Raw genomic sequence first — 18,362 nt, 5'->3', positions numbered from 1 at the left:
ACATAGATAAACCAGAAAGGACGTTACTGCTGATAATAAAAACCATTCATATCTACAGTTTAGAGATAAAGTGCCAACCTATCAGCTTAGATCTGTCATTTTACAAGTGGTGCTAGAAAAATGACAGAAGCAAATAGATTGGCAAGTTTTCACTCTCCTAGATTTGATAAAATGCCCCCAGTGTTCAGAGTGTCATTTGCATAAGAATGGAGAGTCTTGTCCACCAGCACAACTTAAATAAGATTTTACTTACCGATAAATCTATTTCTCGGAGTCCGTAGTGGATGCTGGGGTTCCTGAAAGGACCATGGGGAATAGCGGCTCCGCAGGAGACAGGGCACAAAAAGTAAAGCTTTTCCAGATCAGGTGGTGTGCACTGGCTCCTCCCCCTATGACCCTCCTCCAGACTCCAGTTAGGTACTGTGCCCGGACGAGCGTACACAATAAGGGAGGATTTTGAATCCCGGGTAAGACTCATACCAGCCACACCAATCACACCGTACAACTTGTGATCTAAACCCAGTTAACAGTATGATAACAGCGGAGCCTCTGAAAGATGGCTTCCTTCAACAATAACCCGAATTAGTTAACAATAACTATGTACAATTATTGCAGATAATCCGCACTTGGGATGGGCGCCCAGCATCCACTACGGACTCCGAGAAATAGATTTATCGGTAAGTAAAATCTTATTTTCTCTATCGTCCTAGTGGATGCTGGGGTTCCTGAAAGGACCATGGGGATTATACCAAAGCTCCCAAACGGGCGGGAGAGTGCGGATGACTCTGCAGCACCGAATGAGAGAACTCCAGGTCCTCCTTAGCCAGAGTATCAAATTTGTAAAATTTTACAAACGTGTTCTCCCCTGACCACGTAGCTGCTCGGCAGAGTTGTAATGCCGAGACCCCTCGGGCAGCCGCCCAAGATGAGCCCACCTTCCTTGTGGAGTGGGCCTTTACAGATTTAGGCTGTGGCAGGCCTGCCACAGAATGTGCAAGTTGGATTGTGCTACAGATCCAACGAGCAATCGTCTGCTTAGACGCAGGAGCACCCATCTTGTTGGGTGCATACAATATAAACAACGAGTCAGATTTTCTGACTCCAGCTGTCCTTGCAATATATATTTTTAATGCTCTGACAACGTCCAGTAACTTGGAGTCCTCCAAGTCACTTGTAGCCGCAGGCACTACAATAGGCTGGTTCAGATGAAATGCTGACACCACCTTAGGGAGAAAATGCGGACGAGTCCGCAGTTCTGCCCTGTCCGAATAGAAAATCAGATATGGGCTTTTGTAAGATAAAGCTGCCAGTTCTGACACTCTCCTGGCCGAAGCCAGGGCTAGAAGCATGGTCACTTTCCATGTGAGATATTTCAAATCCACCTTTTTTAGTGGTTCAAACCAATGAGATTTTAGAAATTCCAAAACCACATTGAGATCCCACGGTGCCACTGGAGGCACCACAGGAGGCTGTATATGCAGCACTCCCTTAACAAAGGTCTGGACTTCAGGGACTGAAGCCAATTCTTTTTGAAAAAAAAAAAATCGACAGGGCCGAAATTTGAACCTTAATAGATCCCAATTTGAGACCCATAGACAATCCTGATTGCAGGAAATGTAGGAATCGACCCAGTTGAAATTCCTCCGTCGGAGCACTCCGATCTTCGCACCACGCAACATATTTTCGCCAAATTCGGTGATAATGTTGCACGGTTACTTCCTTCCTTGCTTTAATCAAAGTAGGAATGACTTCTTCCGGCATGCCTTTTTCCTTTAGGATCCGGCGTTCAACCGCCATGCCGTCAAACGCAGCCGCGGTAAGTCTTGAAACAGACAGGGACCCTGCTGAAGCAAGTCCCTCCTTAGAGGTAGAGGCCACGGATCTTCCGTGATCATCTCTTGAAGTTCCGGGTACCAAGTCCTTCTTGGCCAATCCGGAACCACTAGTATCGTTCTCACGCCTCTTTGCCGTATAATTCTCAATACTTTTGGTATGAGAGGCAGAGGAGGAAACACATACACCGACTGGTACACCCAAGGCGTTACCAGCGCGTCCACAGCTATTGCCTGCGGATCTCTTGACCTGGCGCAATACCTGTCCAGTTTTTTGTTGAGGCGAGACGCCATCATGTCCACCATTGGTCTTTCCCAACGGGTTACCAGCATGTGGAAGACTTCTGGATGAAGTCCCCACTCTCCCGGGTGAAGATCGTGTCTGCTGAGGAAGTCTGCTTCCCAGTTGTCCACTCCCGGGATGAACACTGCTGACAGTGCTATCACATGATTCTCTGCCCAGCGAAGAATCCTTGCAGCTTCTGCCATTGCACTCCTGCTTCTTGTGCCGCCCTGTCTGTTCACATGGGCGACTGCCGTGATGTTGTCCGACTGGATCAACACCGGTTTTCCTTGAAGCAGAGGTTCTGCCTGGCTTAGAGCATTGTATATTGCTCTTAGTTCCAGAATGTTTATGTGAAGAGACGTTTCCAGTCTCGTCCATACTCCCTGGAAGTTTCTTCCTTGTGTGACTGCTCCCCAGCCTCTCAGGCTGGCGTCCGTGGTCACCAGGATCCAATCCTGTATGCCGAATCTGCGGCCCTCCAATAGATGAGGACTCTGCAACCACCACAGAAGAGACACCCTTGTCCTTGGAGACAGGGTTATCCGTAGGTGCATCTGAAGATGCGACCCTGACCATTTGTCCAACAGATCCCTTTGGAAAATTCTTGCGTGGAATCTGCCGAATGGAATTGCTTCGTAAGAAGCCACCATTTTTCCCAGGACTCTTGTGCATTGATGTACAGACACCTTTCCTGGTTTTAGGAGGTTCCTGACAAGCTCGGATAACTCCTTGGCTTTTTCCTCCGGGAGAAAAACCTTTTTCTGAACCGTGTCCAGAATCATCCCTAGGAACAGCAGACGAGTTGTCGGCATTAACTGGGATTTTGGAATATTCAGAATCCACCCGTGCTGTTTTAGCACTTCTTGAGACAGTGCTAATCCCATCTCTAGCTGTTCTCTGGACCTTGCCCTTATTAGGAGATCGTCCAAGTATGGGATAATTAATACGCCTTTTCTTCGAAGAAGAATCATCATCTCGGCCATTACCTTTGTAAAGACCCGAGGTGCCGTGGACAATCCGAACGGCAGCGTCTGAAACTGATAGTGACAGTTTTGTACAACGAACCTGAGGTACCCCTGGTGTGAGGGGTAAATTGGAACGTGGAGATACGCATCCTTGATGTCCAAGGATACCATAAAGTCCCCCTCTTCCAGGTTCGCTATCACTGCTCTGAGTGACTCCATCTTGAACTTGAACTTCTTTATGTACAGGTTCAAGGACTTCAGATTTAGAATAGGCCTTACCGAGCCATCCGGCTTCGGTACCACAAAAAGAGTGGAATAATACCCCTTCCCTTGTTGCAGAAGAGGTACCTTGACTATCACCTGCTGAGAGTACAGCTTGTGAATGGCTTCCAAAACCGTCTCCCTTTCGGAGGGGGACGTTGGTAAAGCAGACTTCAGGAAACGGCGAGGTGGATCTGTCTCTAATTCCAACCTGTACCCCTGAGATATTATCTGCAGGATCCAGGGATCTACTTGCGAGTGAGCCCACTGCGCGCTGTAATTTTTGAGACGACCCCCCACCGTCCCCGAGTCCGCTTGAGAAGCCCCAGCGTCATGCTGAGGCTTTTGTAGAAGCCGGGGAGGGCTTCTGATCCTGGGAAGGAGCTGCCTGTTGCTGTCTCTTCCCTCGACCTCTGCCTCGTGGCAGATATGAATAGCCCTTTGCTCTCTTATTTTTAAAGGAACGAAAGGGCTGCGGTTGAAAGGTCGGTGCCTTTTTCTGTTGGGGAGTGACTTGAGGTAGAAAGGTGGATTTCCCGGCTGTAGCCGTGGCCACCAAATCTGATAGACCGACTCCAAATAACTCCTCCCCTTTATACTGCAAAACTTCCATATGTCGTTTTGAATCCGCATCGCCTGTCCACTGTCGCGTCCATAAAGCTCTTCTGGCCGAAATGGACATAGCACTTACCCGTGATGCCAGTGTGCAGATATCCCTCTGTGCATCACGCATATAAAGAAATGCATCCTTTATTTGTTCTAACGACAGTAAAATATTGTCCCTGTCCAGGGTATCAATATTTTCAATCAGGGACTCTGACCAATGTCAAAGTCAGAAAAATATCTCTATGCACGTTGCCATATTTGCACCGCACACTGGTCCGCGCTGCGCATGCGTACGCTCTCCCGTGAAGGCGCATACCCGCAATAGCGTGCACTCGCAGGCGCGGTATGCGTATTTACGGTAGAGTTTATGTAGTCGTAGCGTGCGACTCATTCGTTACATATTTTCACAATTAATGTAGTTTATAGATCATGGTCCCTTTGATAGATTCTGAAAGTTTGGTTAAAATAGAATGTCCCTGAGCTGAGGAATCCCTCTTTGCATCGTACGAAGGGTCTAACAGGAATCATACAGCAGTGTTTGGTACCCATCGGAAGAGTATTTAATTAGCAATATTCCGGTGTTGGTTTGGAGCGTATTAATCGCTCGTGCGAATAGTTATGGACATAAGAAGTTTATGTCCATTTCTATTATTTACACATACTCAGGTATGCGGCGGGAAACCCAGTTTCCCACCCACCTGAGCTGTTGGAAATCGTCACAGCCCACCTGTATGAATCAACCTATGACCTTTTGTTATGATGCAGGGCCGAATTCCGACGTCCAATGGACAATGGGATTGTAGGGACTGTAGGATTGCATTGTGTGTGGGGCATAAATAGGCAGGCCGACCACATCCAGCTCTCACTCTTCAACGGTTCTCATTGCTGAAAATCGGGTGCTGGATGTCCAGGCGCATGCGATCGTTTCCCCTTGTGCGTAAGTTTTCTCTCCGTAATCATTGTCTTACTGTGAGCCAATTTCTCTCATCTCTCTCCATTTCTCTCTCTCCCTCTTTCTCGTTTCTCTCACATCTCCCCTAGACTAGTATTGAATTGTATTAGATAGTATTGTATTTTGGTTAGGAAGTCTCGGTTATATTGTAGTGTATCATTTGTACTGTTATCCCCTTTTACAAGTATATTAGATATAATACAGTTAATAGGCTTCGGACCCTAAACCAGTATCTGTGTATTTCCTATAGTGTTAAGTGTTCACTTGAGCGTCGGTGACGCTCAAGCAGCTTTGTAGTTAGTCAGGTTACACAAGGTTGCACTTACACCCTGTATTCACATTAAGTTATTCTGTGTATTTCATTGGTACAAGGTTTAAACATTAAGGTATAGCGTTGTGAGCGTCTGCGCCGCTGGTGACCTCCTCGTGGTCTCGAGCGTATGCTACGCCATAGCGAATCATTACTCTAGTCATAACCAATAACGTGTCCTGTGATCACTGGGCCGTGAGCGAACGTGACGCTTGAGCGTCTCGCCTACGGCGGAGCGATCGTTACGCAAATAGCGTACCCTTACGGTACTTCTTAAGCAAACAGCGTACAGTGTTCTTAGACTTCATAAAGGGTTGTTTATACGACAAAGGAATTTAGCATTGTCAATTGGGGACTCGTCCGATCCTTCTCATATCTGCACTAGGTAGATCAGCAGACATTATCCCCCAGCAAAGGGTGGGAGGTTGTCTCCCAGTGCTGACGGGATAAGCGTCTGCTTCGCTTAGATAAAGAGTGCTGAAGGAATCCGGGAACCGGAAGTAAGAACAAAAACGCTTGTGTCTTTTAAAACTGTTTTATTTCTCTACTGTCTTGCGTATACACGCACGCATACATATATATCTGCATTTCTTTTTCAAATTTCGTATATCACTATTCCTGTTTGCCAATTTTTATAGTTGATAGAAAGTGCTAAAAGAGATTTGCTGTTATTTCATAGTAGAGGTAATAGTTAAAATATAGACCAACACACGGCTTGTCTGGGAGACAAGGCAGTCAGTGTGGTGTGCGGTAGATGATCAGGGATCATCCACATTGATAAAAATAGAAATTGTGTTACGGTGGATCTTTGTTTTGCGTACACGTGTCCCTAACAAAAGACTTGCGTACGCAATCCAAAGGCAGACGCACGCAGCGTACATTACGCAACGTAGCGTCCGGTTACGCCCACGTAGCTCGTCACGAAAAGTTGAATTAGCGCAAAGGCGATAAGTAACGCACAGCGGTAGATAACGCAAAGCGGTAAATAACGCAAATCTATTTTTGGAAAAATCTGAAATTTAGGTTAACAGATCCTGCTCCTAATTGGTAACACTGTTGGACTGAAGACAATTTCTGCGCAGAAATAGATATAGAAACAAAAGTGTACATGTGTTGAGTGAGTGTGTTTTTATCACATAAGTTTATATAACTTAGAGGTTGAACCAAAAGGAAAGTCGGGTACTCGTCAAGGGACATACGTGTAAGTGACATATACGGTGGCTAGGGAGGCATCCCTGGTTAAATAATATTTGAGCATTAGAGTATAGCGGACCATAAGGTAACAAGACCAGGAGGTCATAAGGTAACAAGACCAGGAGGTCATAAGGTAAAGGTAACAAGACCAGGAGGTCACAAGGTACTAAAAGGTCCACTATAAAGGTACAAGAGGCACAACGCCTGGGGTGTTGGTGCAGAACCCATATAGGCCATAAGCTCATGCTGAAGGAATCACGGCCGGAAACATCGATTCCATTAATCTCTCAGTACATAACAGGTAGTGCTTATGTACTGAACGATTGGACCGCACGTAATTGTGTGCAGTAGTTAGTAATCTGACCTAATACCATTAGAGTAAAGTGGTCACAAACGCTATTTGTACATTCTGACGTGATTTGTGTAATTTTTTATTTTTGAAAGGGAAGTTCGCTGGTCACTCAGGAACTATCTAACAACCCCAACTTTACTGGAAAGAGTAAGTGTCCTTCGGGTAACCCTCATATGTTCCAGTAAAAAAAAGGTTCACAGGGGCCCTGGGTTGGGTACCGCAGCTCTGGTTACAGTGATTGCAGTACTGGCCAACGTGGGCGAGAAGTAAGTGGGGTACTTGATAAACCACCACCGCCGGCCTGCCCAGGACATCTTGGTTTGTTTGTAAGGGTTCGCTGAAAACCTTGAGATAAAGATCCAAGGAGGAATAAGCAACACCTGCAGATTATGGGGGCCATTTGTTCAGGTAGCGGGCGATCAACCTCGGTTCGGGTTGATTTAGGGAACCGGCCAGTCGGGTCGGCACGATATGTGATGTGTGAGAAATATGGAAATCACGCTGAAGTTTTATGTGATGAATGGGAGAGAATGACTGTACAAGACAGGGAGAAATTCCCAAGAATAGGTAGCTCCAGTCCAGAAGTGTTACAAAATTTAAGGAGGAGGATATGTCTCATTGAACCAACAAAGGGACGAAGTAAACATTATGATTATTTGCAGTTAGGGCAACAGGAAGGTGAATTACAAAGAGATTCAATTGACTTTTCTGAGAGGAGAGATAATGGCATCGGGGGAGGAGTTGTTTGCGGAGAGAAAAGCACAAGGTTGAACAATAAAAACGCTCTTAGCAACTGTAGTATAGATTATAAGAATAAGTGTAATAACTGTAACAATGATTATTGTAATACTGTTGAATGTATAACTATTAACCTGTGCAAGTTGCACCCCATGTCAAACTTCCCTAAGGAATACAAACAAGAAAGTGAACCCAGAACGATGTCAGCACCTCTTCCAGCAACCATCACAAAAGCCATCCAGGTGGACGCGACCAAATTGGTAAAGGCAATAATCGAACCCTCTAACGGAGGGTCAGGTGAGGTCGTGTCCACAGGTACGTACAATGTTTCATATCACGCACAAACAGATGTACCCCAAAATGTAAGACCAACACCAGATGATGTAACTGAGCTCGATCTGGCCAGGGTGATCTCAGTCCCCAATGGGAAGACTGACGATCAGGGAATCATTCCCGTCAAGGACAGTGCAATGCGCTGTCTCTGGTCCCGGACCGAATTGAGATCAATTATGTCTGAATTTCCTGATCCTAGGAAAAATCTAGCCAAATGTCAAAGGTTTATTAAAGAACTAGGAAACGCCACAGAACCCACCAACAAAGAGTGGCGGACAGTGCTGAGGGCATGTTTGCCCTCCAGGGTTGACCCTGAAAAATTCATTGCTGATTGTAAATTAAACACGGAGGTACCTTGTATGGAGGAACACAATCAGGAATGTATTAGGCAGATTAACCGACAGTTAGGAATATATTTCCCAGCTACTGTCAAGTGGAATGACATTTTCTCCATAAGGCAAAACGAAAGGGAAAATGTTTCTAATTATTTCAATCGAGCACTGCAAATAATGGCTAGAAACACTGGGATCACAGACATCAAGACAAATGCACAACATAAAGGAATAGCGGTTAAGGTATTAATGAATGGTTTAAAAGATGAATTAAAAACAAGGGTACAGACCACCAACCCAAACTGGAGAGATATCTCGGTGATCGCACTAAGAGAGGCCGTCATCAATCATGATCAGAATATCACCAGATACAGAGAGTCACAAAGAGATAAGTTAATGGCAGCAAATATACAGGCCCAAACCACAAGACCACCCCAACAAAAGCCCCACACCCCTGCGAAAAATCCAGATATGGAAGTCTGTTACAATTGTCATAAAAAGGGACATTTTGCAAGAGATTGTAGATCAAGAGAAAGACAACACCATAATCATAAAATCCAAGGAATCAGGGAAGTACAGGGGAAACGACTGATGATGATGAGCATCCGAGCGTTTGAGGAGGCATCAAATCAACCAAAACCTCAGGTCATTGACACATGGAGGAAACCCAGGATTTGTTATCATTGTAGGAGAGAAGGGCATTATGCCAGCAACTGTAATAACCCACATAAAGTTAGACCCCCCTAGACCAAGAAATGAGAAAAATTACAACACACACACCATTATAATCAGAGATCCGACAGGAAGAACTCAGGCCCACACTCATGGTATGTAGTCAGGAAAGGTGAACATTAGAACTGATGGTAAGCCTGAGGTAACGGTTAATAAATTGGGAGGTCATTCACTGAAGACACAGGAATGACCAGGTGAAAAGTTGTAAATGTATTTGTGAAAAAATGTCTTTTTTTTTGTTTTTCTCTCTCTCTCTCTATCCCCATCTCTGACGAGTAGTGGTAAGAATTCACCCATTGCATATCCACTTGGTCCTTGCAGAAGTCTACCAAACCCCAGCATGACCTCCGCCACAATGTATTTCTGGCCAGATACAGACAGTGGAGTAATGCAGGTGCTGGTGGGGAGGGACTGCTCAAGGAGACCAGTAGACACGTAGATATGACAGCCTAATAAGTCTGACAATGTTTTTTCTAATGCTAACAATGTTTTCTTAATGTTGACAATGTTTAAAAATGCTTTGTTTCTCTTTTCTTATTGATGGTTATTGTCGAGTTATGTAATGTATATATGCACATGAATTGTTCTCTCTCTCTTTTTTTTTTTTTTTTTTTTTGTCTCTCTCTTCCCACTCATGTTTCCATGGTTTAAAGATGCTATGTCACCCCTCAGTTGGACCAATGGTAATGCCAGATTTTTGCTCCTTACAGAAAGATCGTCGGTTGGGAAGGAACATTGCATCACCAGAATGTTCGTTTGGAAGACTGAGAGACAGCACCTTTGAGAGGACAGCAGAACAAGAAGAACAACAAGACGAGAGAACTTATTATCGTAACAAGTTCTCTTCCCCTCAAACTGTTTTCTTATACCCCCTTTACAAATTTCTTCTTTTCTCCTCCTGTAAGATGGACTTGCCCCAAGAGACTGTGATATGGATTTTCCCGTTAACCATGATGTTGACCAGAGCAGTCTGTTTCGGTGAGAGTACCAGTGAGGTCGAGAAAGGATCCAGAAAGGTCCTGATGACTGAGACGGAGGTGTAAATTTCCAATAGCAACCCAATCACCAAGCAAAGGCGAGTACCGGGCACGATCTAACAACCATGTTATCTGTAAACATTTTCTTTGAAGGATTGTTAGTTCAAAAAGAAAACCGTATCTGTAGGCTCGGTAACAATAATGCCAATCCAGTTTTAATAACCATATGGACCGGCATCCATTGAGCGACTATCACTCCTTAGTGGGTAACGTATTAAACCAAACAGATTGTTGGGTATGCTCTCAAGTACCTCAGGGTCACAGCAAATCAGGGCTAGTACCATTTCCTTTAACGTTAGGGGAGGTACTTGAGCTAAGTGGTGGGAGACCGGTGGACCGGAGGTTTAACATCTCCAGCCCTCCTAGTTTGAAGCTCCACCAATACCATGTGGATAGGTCCCTCATATGTTTTAACATCTCCAATCCTAGAAAACCGGGAAATTGGGAAGTGTCATGGAGCAACCTTACCATGACCTTTTCACACAGAGCAGATAGAATGCCTACAGATACAGAGCTTGTACGCCACATAGCCAGTAGAGGAAAATCTTTCCGGTATCGATATACCTTAGGAAATAGGATTACTAGAGTTGGAGAGGTATCACCAGGATACTGTGCACATATCGTACAAACTGATACGTGCATTAAGCAGATGGAAGAATTAGGGTCAGGAGATTTCACCTGGAAGGTTTGTAACATGGTCATGTCCTTCTCCGTCCCTTATGTTCTCCCCGATGATGCATATTTCATATGCGGGAGAAAGGCGTACAAGTGGCTTGCCCCAAACTCTGAAGGATTGTGTTATATTGGAAAAGTATTGCCTGAAGTGATGACTGTTACACATGACAAAATGAAGGACATACACCGTGGTGCCCAAGCTCCTTATACTCACACTCATTACGAGCACCGAGTTAAAAGACAACTGTCAGAAAGGTTAGAGCATCCGGCCTCTGATCTTATCCATGAATCCACCGGGATTCAGGTTCTGGTAGCGTTAGATTTCACTCGCACCGCTCGAGGAGTGATGAATTATAGATACATTTCCGCACTCGCCAATTTGTTAGATAATATCACTGAAATGTATGATGACACGTTTAGATACACTGGAAGAGAACTTCAAGCTTACAAAACAGAACTAGTTCAGCATAGGATGGTTCTTAATTATCTTACAGCAGTAACAGGCGGATATTGTGTTACATTGGCAACACAGTATGGCATAAAGTGTTGCACGTATATCACAAATAGCACCGAGGATCCGGTAGAGGTCATAGACCAAAAGATGGACGATATTTTGCAATTAAAGTGGGAATTTCGTCGAAAACACAATCTCACCCTTGCTGCTGTAGGTAATGAGCTGACTGGTTGGGTGTCATGGTTGAACCCGCGAAATTGGTTCTCCGGTTTAGGAGACTGGGCTCAAGGAGTCATAATGGATGTTGGAAAGTTTCTACTATGTATCTTGGGTGTCGTTATATCGATTGGATTGATATTTAGATGCGGGCAGGCTTTAATGAGGTGCAAACAAAGTACAAAAGTGATGAGCTTGAGGAGTGAGGAAACTGTAATTAACCTGGATCTGATTTATGACCCAATGATAGAAACCAGGATGTGATGAAAATGCGATTATACGGTCCGTTTCTTTCACCTGTTTTTCTGCTTTTCTCCCAGATACAAAGACCCCCTTGGACGAGGAAGCTGACGAGACGAGATGTATACAGACAACGGATTGACCTAAGAAGAAGTTTTGACAACCTATGATATGGACACTTGATGAACTTTGCCATGGATCCCCAGTTTCCCTAGTATTTTTAAACTCACGCTAGCCCAACATTTTTTTTGTAAATCCGATGGCTCTGACAAAGCTATTTGCTCATGCCCAAGGAGCAATACAGCGCAAAGAAGACGACTCTCAACAGATACCGAACACAACTTCAACAACAGATGTACATTTCCCTGACATAGAATATCATTGCATTTTTCGCAAGTGTTCTTTATCTTCATCTCTACAACCCCCAGGTAACGACACACATAGACGATAGGGAATACAGGCACAGATAGCAGCAACCACATACCTCCCCCATTCATGTATCATCAACTAAAATGTGCATCCCCATTTTGTTACAACCACAGCCGAAATGAGCTCGGTAGAGTTTGACAGCCCATCCACAGACCTGTACCACAGGATAAGAAGGAATTCAAATGTATACTTCGCAATACCTCGAAGCTTGATTTACCACACGTACGGCACGATGATACATGACCCTCCAAACATGGACTCATACACACATGCTTCTGCTTTCTCACTAGGTCATACCCTCTTCACACCTACTCCACTCTTCTCCCCTACCCAACCATGGAAATGAATTAACCCCTGACATATATTTTTCTCCTTTTGAAATGTTTTAGAAGGTGGCAGTTATTATTGACTGCCAAAGGGTGGACTGTCAAAGTCAGAAAAATATCTCTATGCACGTTGCCATATTTGCACCGCACACTGGTCCGCGCTGCGCATGCGTACGCTCTCCCGTGAAGGCGCATACCCGCAATAGCGTGCACTCGCAGGCGCGGTATGCGTATTTACGGTAGAGTTTATGTAGTCGTAGCGTGCGACTCATTCGTTACATATTTTCACAATTAATGTAGTTTATAGATCATGTTCCCTTTGATAGATTCTGAAAGTTTGGTTAAAATAGAATGTCCCTGAGCTGAGGAATCCCTCTTTGCATCGTACGAAGGGTCTAACAGGAATCATACAGCAGTGTTTGGTACCCATCGGAAGAGTATTTAATTAGCAATATTCCGGTGTTGGTTTGGAGCGTATTAATCGCTCGTGCGAATAGTTATGGACATAAGAAGTTTATGTCCATTTCTATTATTTACACATACTCAGGTATGCGGCGGGAAACCCAGTTTCCCACCCACCTGAGCTGTTGGAAATCGTCACAGCCCACCTGTATGAATCAACCTATGACCTTTTGTTATGATGCAGGGCCGAATTCCGACGTCCAATGGACAATGGGATTGTAGGGACTGTAGGATTGCATTGTGTGTGGGGCATAAATAGGCAGGCCGACCACATCCAGCTCTCACTCTTCAACGGTTCTCATTGCTGAAAATCGGGTGCTGGATGTCCAGGCGCATGCGATCGTTTCCCCTTGTGCGTAAGTTTTCTCTCCGTAATCATTGTCTTACTGTGAGCCAATTTCTCTCATCTCTCTCCATTTCTCTCTCTCCCTCTTTCTCGTTTCTCTCACATCTCCCCTAGACTAGTATTGAATTGTATTAGATAGTATTGTATTTTGGTTAGGAAGTCTCGGTTATATTGTAGTGTATCATTTGTACTGTTATCCCCTTTTACAAGTATATTAGATATAATACAGTTAATAGGCTTCGGACCCTAAACCAGTATCTGTGTATTTCCTATAGTGTTAAGTGTTCACTTGAGCGTCGGTGACGCTCAAGCAGCTTTGTAGTTAGTCAGGTTACACAAGGTTGCACTTACACCCTGTATTCACATTAAGTTATTCTGTGTATTTCATTGGTACAAGGTTTAAACATTAAGGTATAGCGTTGTGAGCGTCTGCGCCGCTGGTGACCTCCTCGTGGTCTCGAGCGTATGCTACGCCATAGCGAATCATTACTCTAGTCATAACCAATAACGTGTCCTGTGATCACTGGGCCGTGAGCGAACGTGACGCTTGAGCGTCTCGCCTACGGCGGAGCGATCGTTACGCAAATAGCGTACCCTTACGGTACTTCTTAAGCAAACAGCGTACAGTGTTCTTAGACTTCATAAAGGGTTGTTTATACGACAAAGGAATTTAGCATTGTCACCAAACTACCCCAGCACTGCACATCCAGGCAGTCGCTATAGCTGGTCGTAGTATAACACCTGCATGTGTGTATATACTTTTTTGGATATTTTCCATCCTCCTATCTGATGGATCTTTAAGTGCGGCCGTCTCAGGAGAGGGTAACGCCACTTGTTTAGATAAGCGTGTTAGCGCCTTGTCCACCCTAGGAGGTGTTTCCCAGCGCTCCCTAACCTCTGGCGGGAAAGGGTATAATGCCAGTAATTTCTTTGAAATTATCAGCTTTTTATCAGGGGCAACCCACGCTTCATTACACACGTCATTTAATTCTTCTGATTCAGGAAAAACTATAGGTAGTTTTTTCACACCCCACATAATACCCTGTTTAGTGGTACCTGTAGTATCAGCTAAATGTAACGCCTCCTTCATTGCCAAAATCATATAACGTGTGGCCCTACTGGAAAATACGGTTGATTCGTCACCGTCACCACTGGAGTCATCGCCTGTGTCTGGGTCTGTGTCGACCGACTGAGGCAAAGGGCGTTTCACAGCCTGGACAGGCACTAATTGATTGTCCGGCCGTCTCATGTCGTCAAACGACTGCTTTAGCGTGTTGACACTATCCCGTAGTTCCATAAATAAAGGCATCCATTCTGGTGTCGACTCCCTAGGGGGTGACATCCTCATATTTGGCAATTGCTCCGCCTCCACGCCAATATCGTCCTCATACATGTCGAGACACACGTACCGACACACAGCAGACACACAGGGAATGCTCCTAACGAAGACAGGACCCACTAGCCCTTTGGGGAGACAGAGGGAGAGTTTGCCAGCACACACCAAAAGCGCTATATATATATATCAGGGATAGCCTTATAATAAGTGCTCCCTTATAGCTGCTTTGTTATATCAAAATATCGCCATAAATTTGCCCCCCCTCTCTGTTTTACCCTGTTTCTGTAGTGCAGTGCAGGGGAGAGACTTGGGAGCCGTCCTGACCAGCGGAGCTGTGAGAGGAAATGGCGCCGTGTGCTGAGGAGATAGGCCCCGCCCCTTTTCTGGCGGGCTCGTCTCCCGCTATTTAGAGAAATCAGGCAGGGGTTAAATATCTCCATATAGCCTCTGGGGGCTATATGTGAGGTATTTTTAGCCTTTATATAGGTTACATTTGCCTCCCAGGGCGCCCCCCTCCCAGCGCCCTGCACCCTCAGTGACTGCCGTGTGAAGTGTGCTGAGAGGAAAATGGCGCACAGCTGCAGTGCTGTGCGCTACCTTTAGAAGACTGCAGGAGTCTTCAGCCGCCGATTCTGGACCTCTTCTGACTTCAGCATCTGCAAGGGGGCCGGCGGCGCGGCTCCGGTGACCATCCAGGCTGTACCTGTGATCGTCCCTCTGGAGCTTGATGTCCAGTAGCCAAGAAGCCAATCCATCCTGCACGCAGGTGAGTTGACTCCTTCTCCCCTCAGTCCCTCGCTGCAGTGATCCTGTTGCCAGCAGGAATCACTGTAAAATAAAAAACCTAGCTAAACTTTTTCTAAGCAGCTCTTTAGGAGAGCCACCTAGATTGCACCCTTCTCGGCCGGGCACAAAAATCTAACTGGAGTCTGGAGGAGGGTCATAGGGGGAGGAGCCAGTGCACACCACCTGATCTGGAAAAGCTTTACTTTTTGTGCCCTGTCTCCTGCGGAGCCGCTATTCCCCATGGTCCTTTCAGGAACCCCAGCATCCACTAGGACGATAGAGAAATTATATTATTGACAATATACACCATTTTTTTAATACGTCTACTTTCCACCATCTTCCAAAACAAATCAGGCACTTTCAATGGTTAAAACTCACCTCACTTTAACTGATCTCACCGTAGAAGAGATTTAAACATTATTCATAGTGTGCTTCCATGATCACACTCCGCTTCAGCCAACTGAAAGAAAGATTTTTTTTTTATTCTAAGACAATACATTTACTCAATGAGAACAGGGAGATACATAAAACAGTGCTACATAAAAAGTTCAAAGTTACACTTGGTAAGCAACAGCAATAAAGTGATCATGTGCCCTTATATGGCAACTATAATAACATGGTACACAAGATTTACGGTCAGCTGTATTAACTCACCATGCAGCTACTTGTACACAGCTAACTGAATCAGTTTATATAAACTCACAGCAAAATGATGCAAAGATAAAATAAAATCGTGATGTTTTAGGAAAAAAGCAGAGACCGTGCAAAATCCATGCATTAATTGCACGGTGGGTTGTGTGTGTTTGCAACATTTGTGCTGAGGTTTCCCTAGTGATATAAAAGGGAGCTGTGGTCACCATTCATACAGTCTACTGCACTATATTTATAGTGAAACCAGCTTTCACAAAGGAATTTCTCAGTTGAAGACTAGGTAAAAAGGACTTCCAGTTCCTGAGACGCAGCAGAACCTACACAGTGTTGACAAAGTATTTGCCAAAACCTACTGTGGATGTGTGTCGCCCACCTTCCAAGCTTTAACTAATACAGAATGCACAGTTTATCAGCTTCGTTAGAGAGCTCTCTCTTGTGATGATGTACAGACTTTAGGATACATTTACTATTGACTTCTCCCTCCTCAAGGCATATTGGGGCAGATGTATTAACCTGGAGATGACAGAAGGAAGTGATAAACCAGTGATATGTGCAAGGTGATAAAGCCACCAGCCAATCAGCTCCAATATGTAAATTAATAGTTAGGAGCCGATTGGCTGGTGTGTTTATCACCTTGCACATGTCACTGGTTTATCACTTCCTTATGCCTTCTCCAGGTTAATACATCTGCCCCTCTTTCTTTATCATCCACTAGGGGTCACTGGAGTACTCTTGGGATATGGACGGGCGTAGCCGAACAAAGGCACTGAATATTCAAATTTAGGACTCTCCCCCCCCTCCATATCCCCGAGTACCTCAGTGTACGACCTCAGTGTTTTTTCGGTGCTCACAGCACGAACATCAAGGCTTGTGGGAAGAGCCCACATTTGAGATTTTATTTTTCTTTTTATTTTACACTTCCCTTCCCCAGTTTCTTGAAAAACAGGGGTCCGGGATGGTGCCGCTGCAAGGCAGCGTATGGCGTGTCGGTCCTCACAAAGAGCACCCTCACAGCCACAGGCGCTGCAAGGCAGCGTATGGCGTGTCGGTCCTCACAAAGAGCACCCTCACAGCCACAGGCGCTGCAAGGCAGCGCATGGCGTGTCGGTCCTCACAAAGAGCACCCTCACAGCCACAGGCAGCTGTCTCCTGCAGGCTGCACGGAGCTTACAGAAGAAGCTCCGTCACAGCCAGGATAGCACAGCCAAGATGATGATCTGAAAGCTGGACAGAGCTTAGAAGTCCGTCACAGCCAGCATCAGAAGCCCGTCTCAAGCTGGACGGAGCTTGCAGCACAAGGTATGGTGGGGTCAGGGCGGTCAGCTCACGCTGCCGCCCTGCAGTGTGGGGAAAGTGTTTATTTTTTCTGTTGCCCACAGCTGATTACAGCCGCCGCTCATGCCCCGCTGAATTATCTCCCTGCACCCGTTCCAAGAAGCAGAGCGGCCGCACGTCAACACGTCAATCACAGACGCCGGCCGCTCTCCCAGAGAGGACACAGCTCCGAGCGGCCGCACGTCAATCACAGACGGCGGCCGCTCTCCCATCGCTAAGCTGGACACTGCAGTATAGCTAGGGGGTGGTAACTGAGATTACACAGCTCCGAGCGGCCGCACGTCAATCAGACGCCGGCCGCTCTCCCAACGCTGGTACCCGGCCACTGCTGTACAAAGCGCCGCCCGAGCCAGCTACTCTGCAGAGAGCCAGCGGCGCCGCTCATATCCGGCGCCGCACGACTTCCGGCCGGCTCCCGCTGTCCGCTATACAGCCAGCTGCGGAGACAGGCTGCTGCCGCTGGCCTCCTACATCCGTCCCCCGCCGCTATCCGGCTCCCCGGCACCCCTCTGCTAGCTATTGCGGTGTAAGAGGGGACAGCACTACGGCTGAACAGGGGGAGATCGCGGGACACAAGGGGCTGATACGCTCTCCCTGCACCCGCTCCAATCCGCTGCAGGTAACATAGGATAGAAGTTACCTCACAAGCAGCGCAGCTGCAGGGGGGGTGAGGGGGGAGTAAATGCCCATAGCAGCAGAGGCTGCATGGGTTAACAAAAAGGCTGTTCAGTTTGTTAAGACTGCAATATAATATATACACTGCAGGCTGGTTTTAGAGTAACTGGAAGTTAACTAAGTGTATGGGTTTACTGTATAATAGACCTGTAATAACATATACGCTATTAAGCATATATTACCTGTATAAAAGGCTATTAAGCCTATATTAACACTGCCTGTACTGTGATTTTCAGTGAAAGCATAAGCCATTTTTAATCATTGCTGTTTTTCCAGCTTATAATTCCTGAACATTCCGGCCATACACCTTTACTCCACAAGGAGGCGCAGGGGTATTAGTGGGAATTTTTAGTTCAGGATGATTCTAGAACATTCCTGCCCTACATCTTTAAGCCACCAGAAGGCGCAGGGGTGTTAGTAGGAATTTGGTTCGGGTTTCATGCCCATGTGAACTGCTTTTCACATAAAGAACACTTTAGAATATGCTGTTCAGCAATAACA

The 18,362-nt window shown here is 45.8% G+C and overlaps 1 protein-coding gene across 2 annotated transcripts in view; it reads right to left on the bottom strand.

Moving 5' to 3' along the window:
- CLK3 (CDC like kinase 3) overlaps nt 1-18,362 on the bottom strand; it is a 177,346-nt gene that overhangs the window by 126,428 nt on the left and 32,556 nt on the right. For both annotated transcript variants that reach the window (XM_063926368.1, XM_063926367.1), the window contains exon 2: nt 15,579-15,660. The gene's annotated coding sequence lies outside the window, so the exon portion shown is untranslated. The remainder of the gene's footprint in view (nt 1-15,578; nt 15,661-18,362) is intronic.

The sequence above is a fragment of the Pseudophryne corroboree genome, chromosome 6 (assembly GCF_028390025.1).
Source record: "Pseudophryne corroboree isolate aPseCor3 chromosome 6, aPseCor3.hap2, whole genome shotgun sequence".
NCBI classification, from domain to species: domain Eukaryota; kingdom Metazoa; phylum Chordata; class Amphibia; order Anura; family Myobatrachidae; genus Pseudophryne; species Pseudophryne corroboree.
This window is presented reverse-complemented; position numbering and strand designations above follow the sequence as displayed.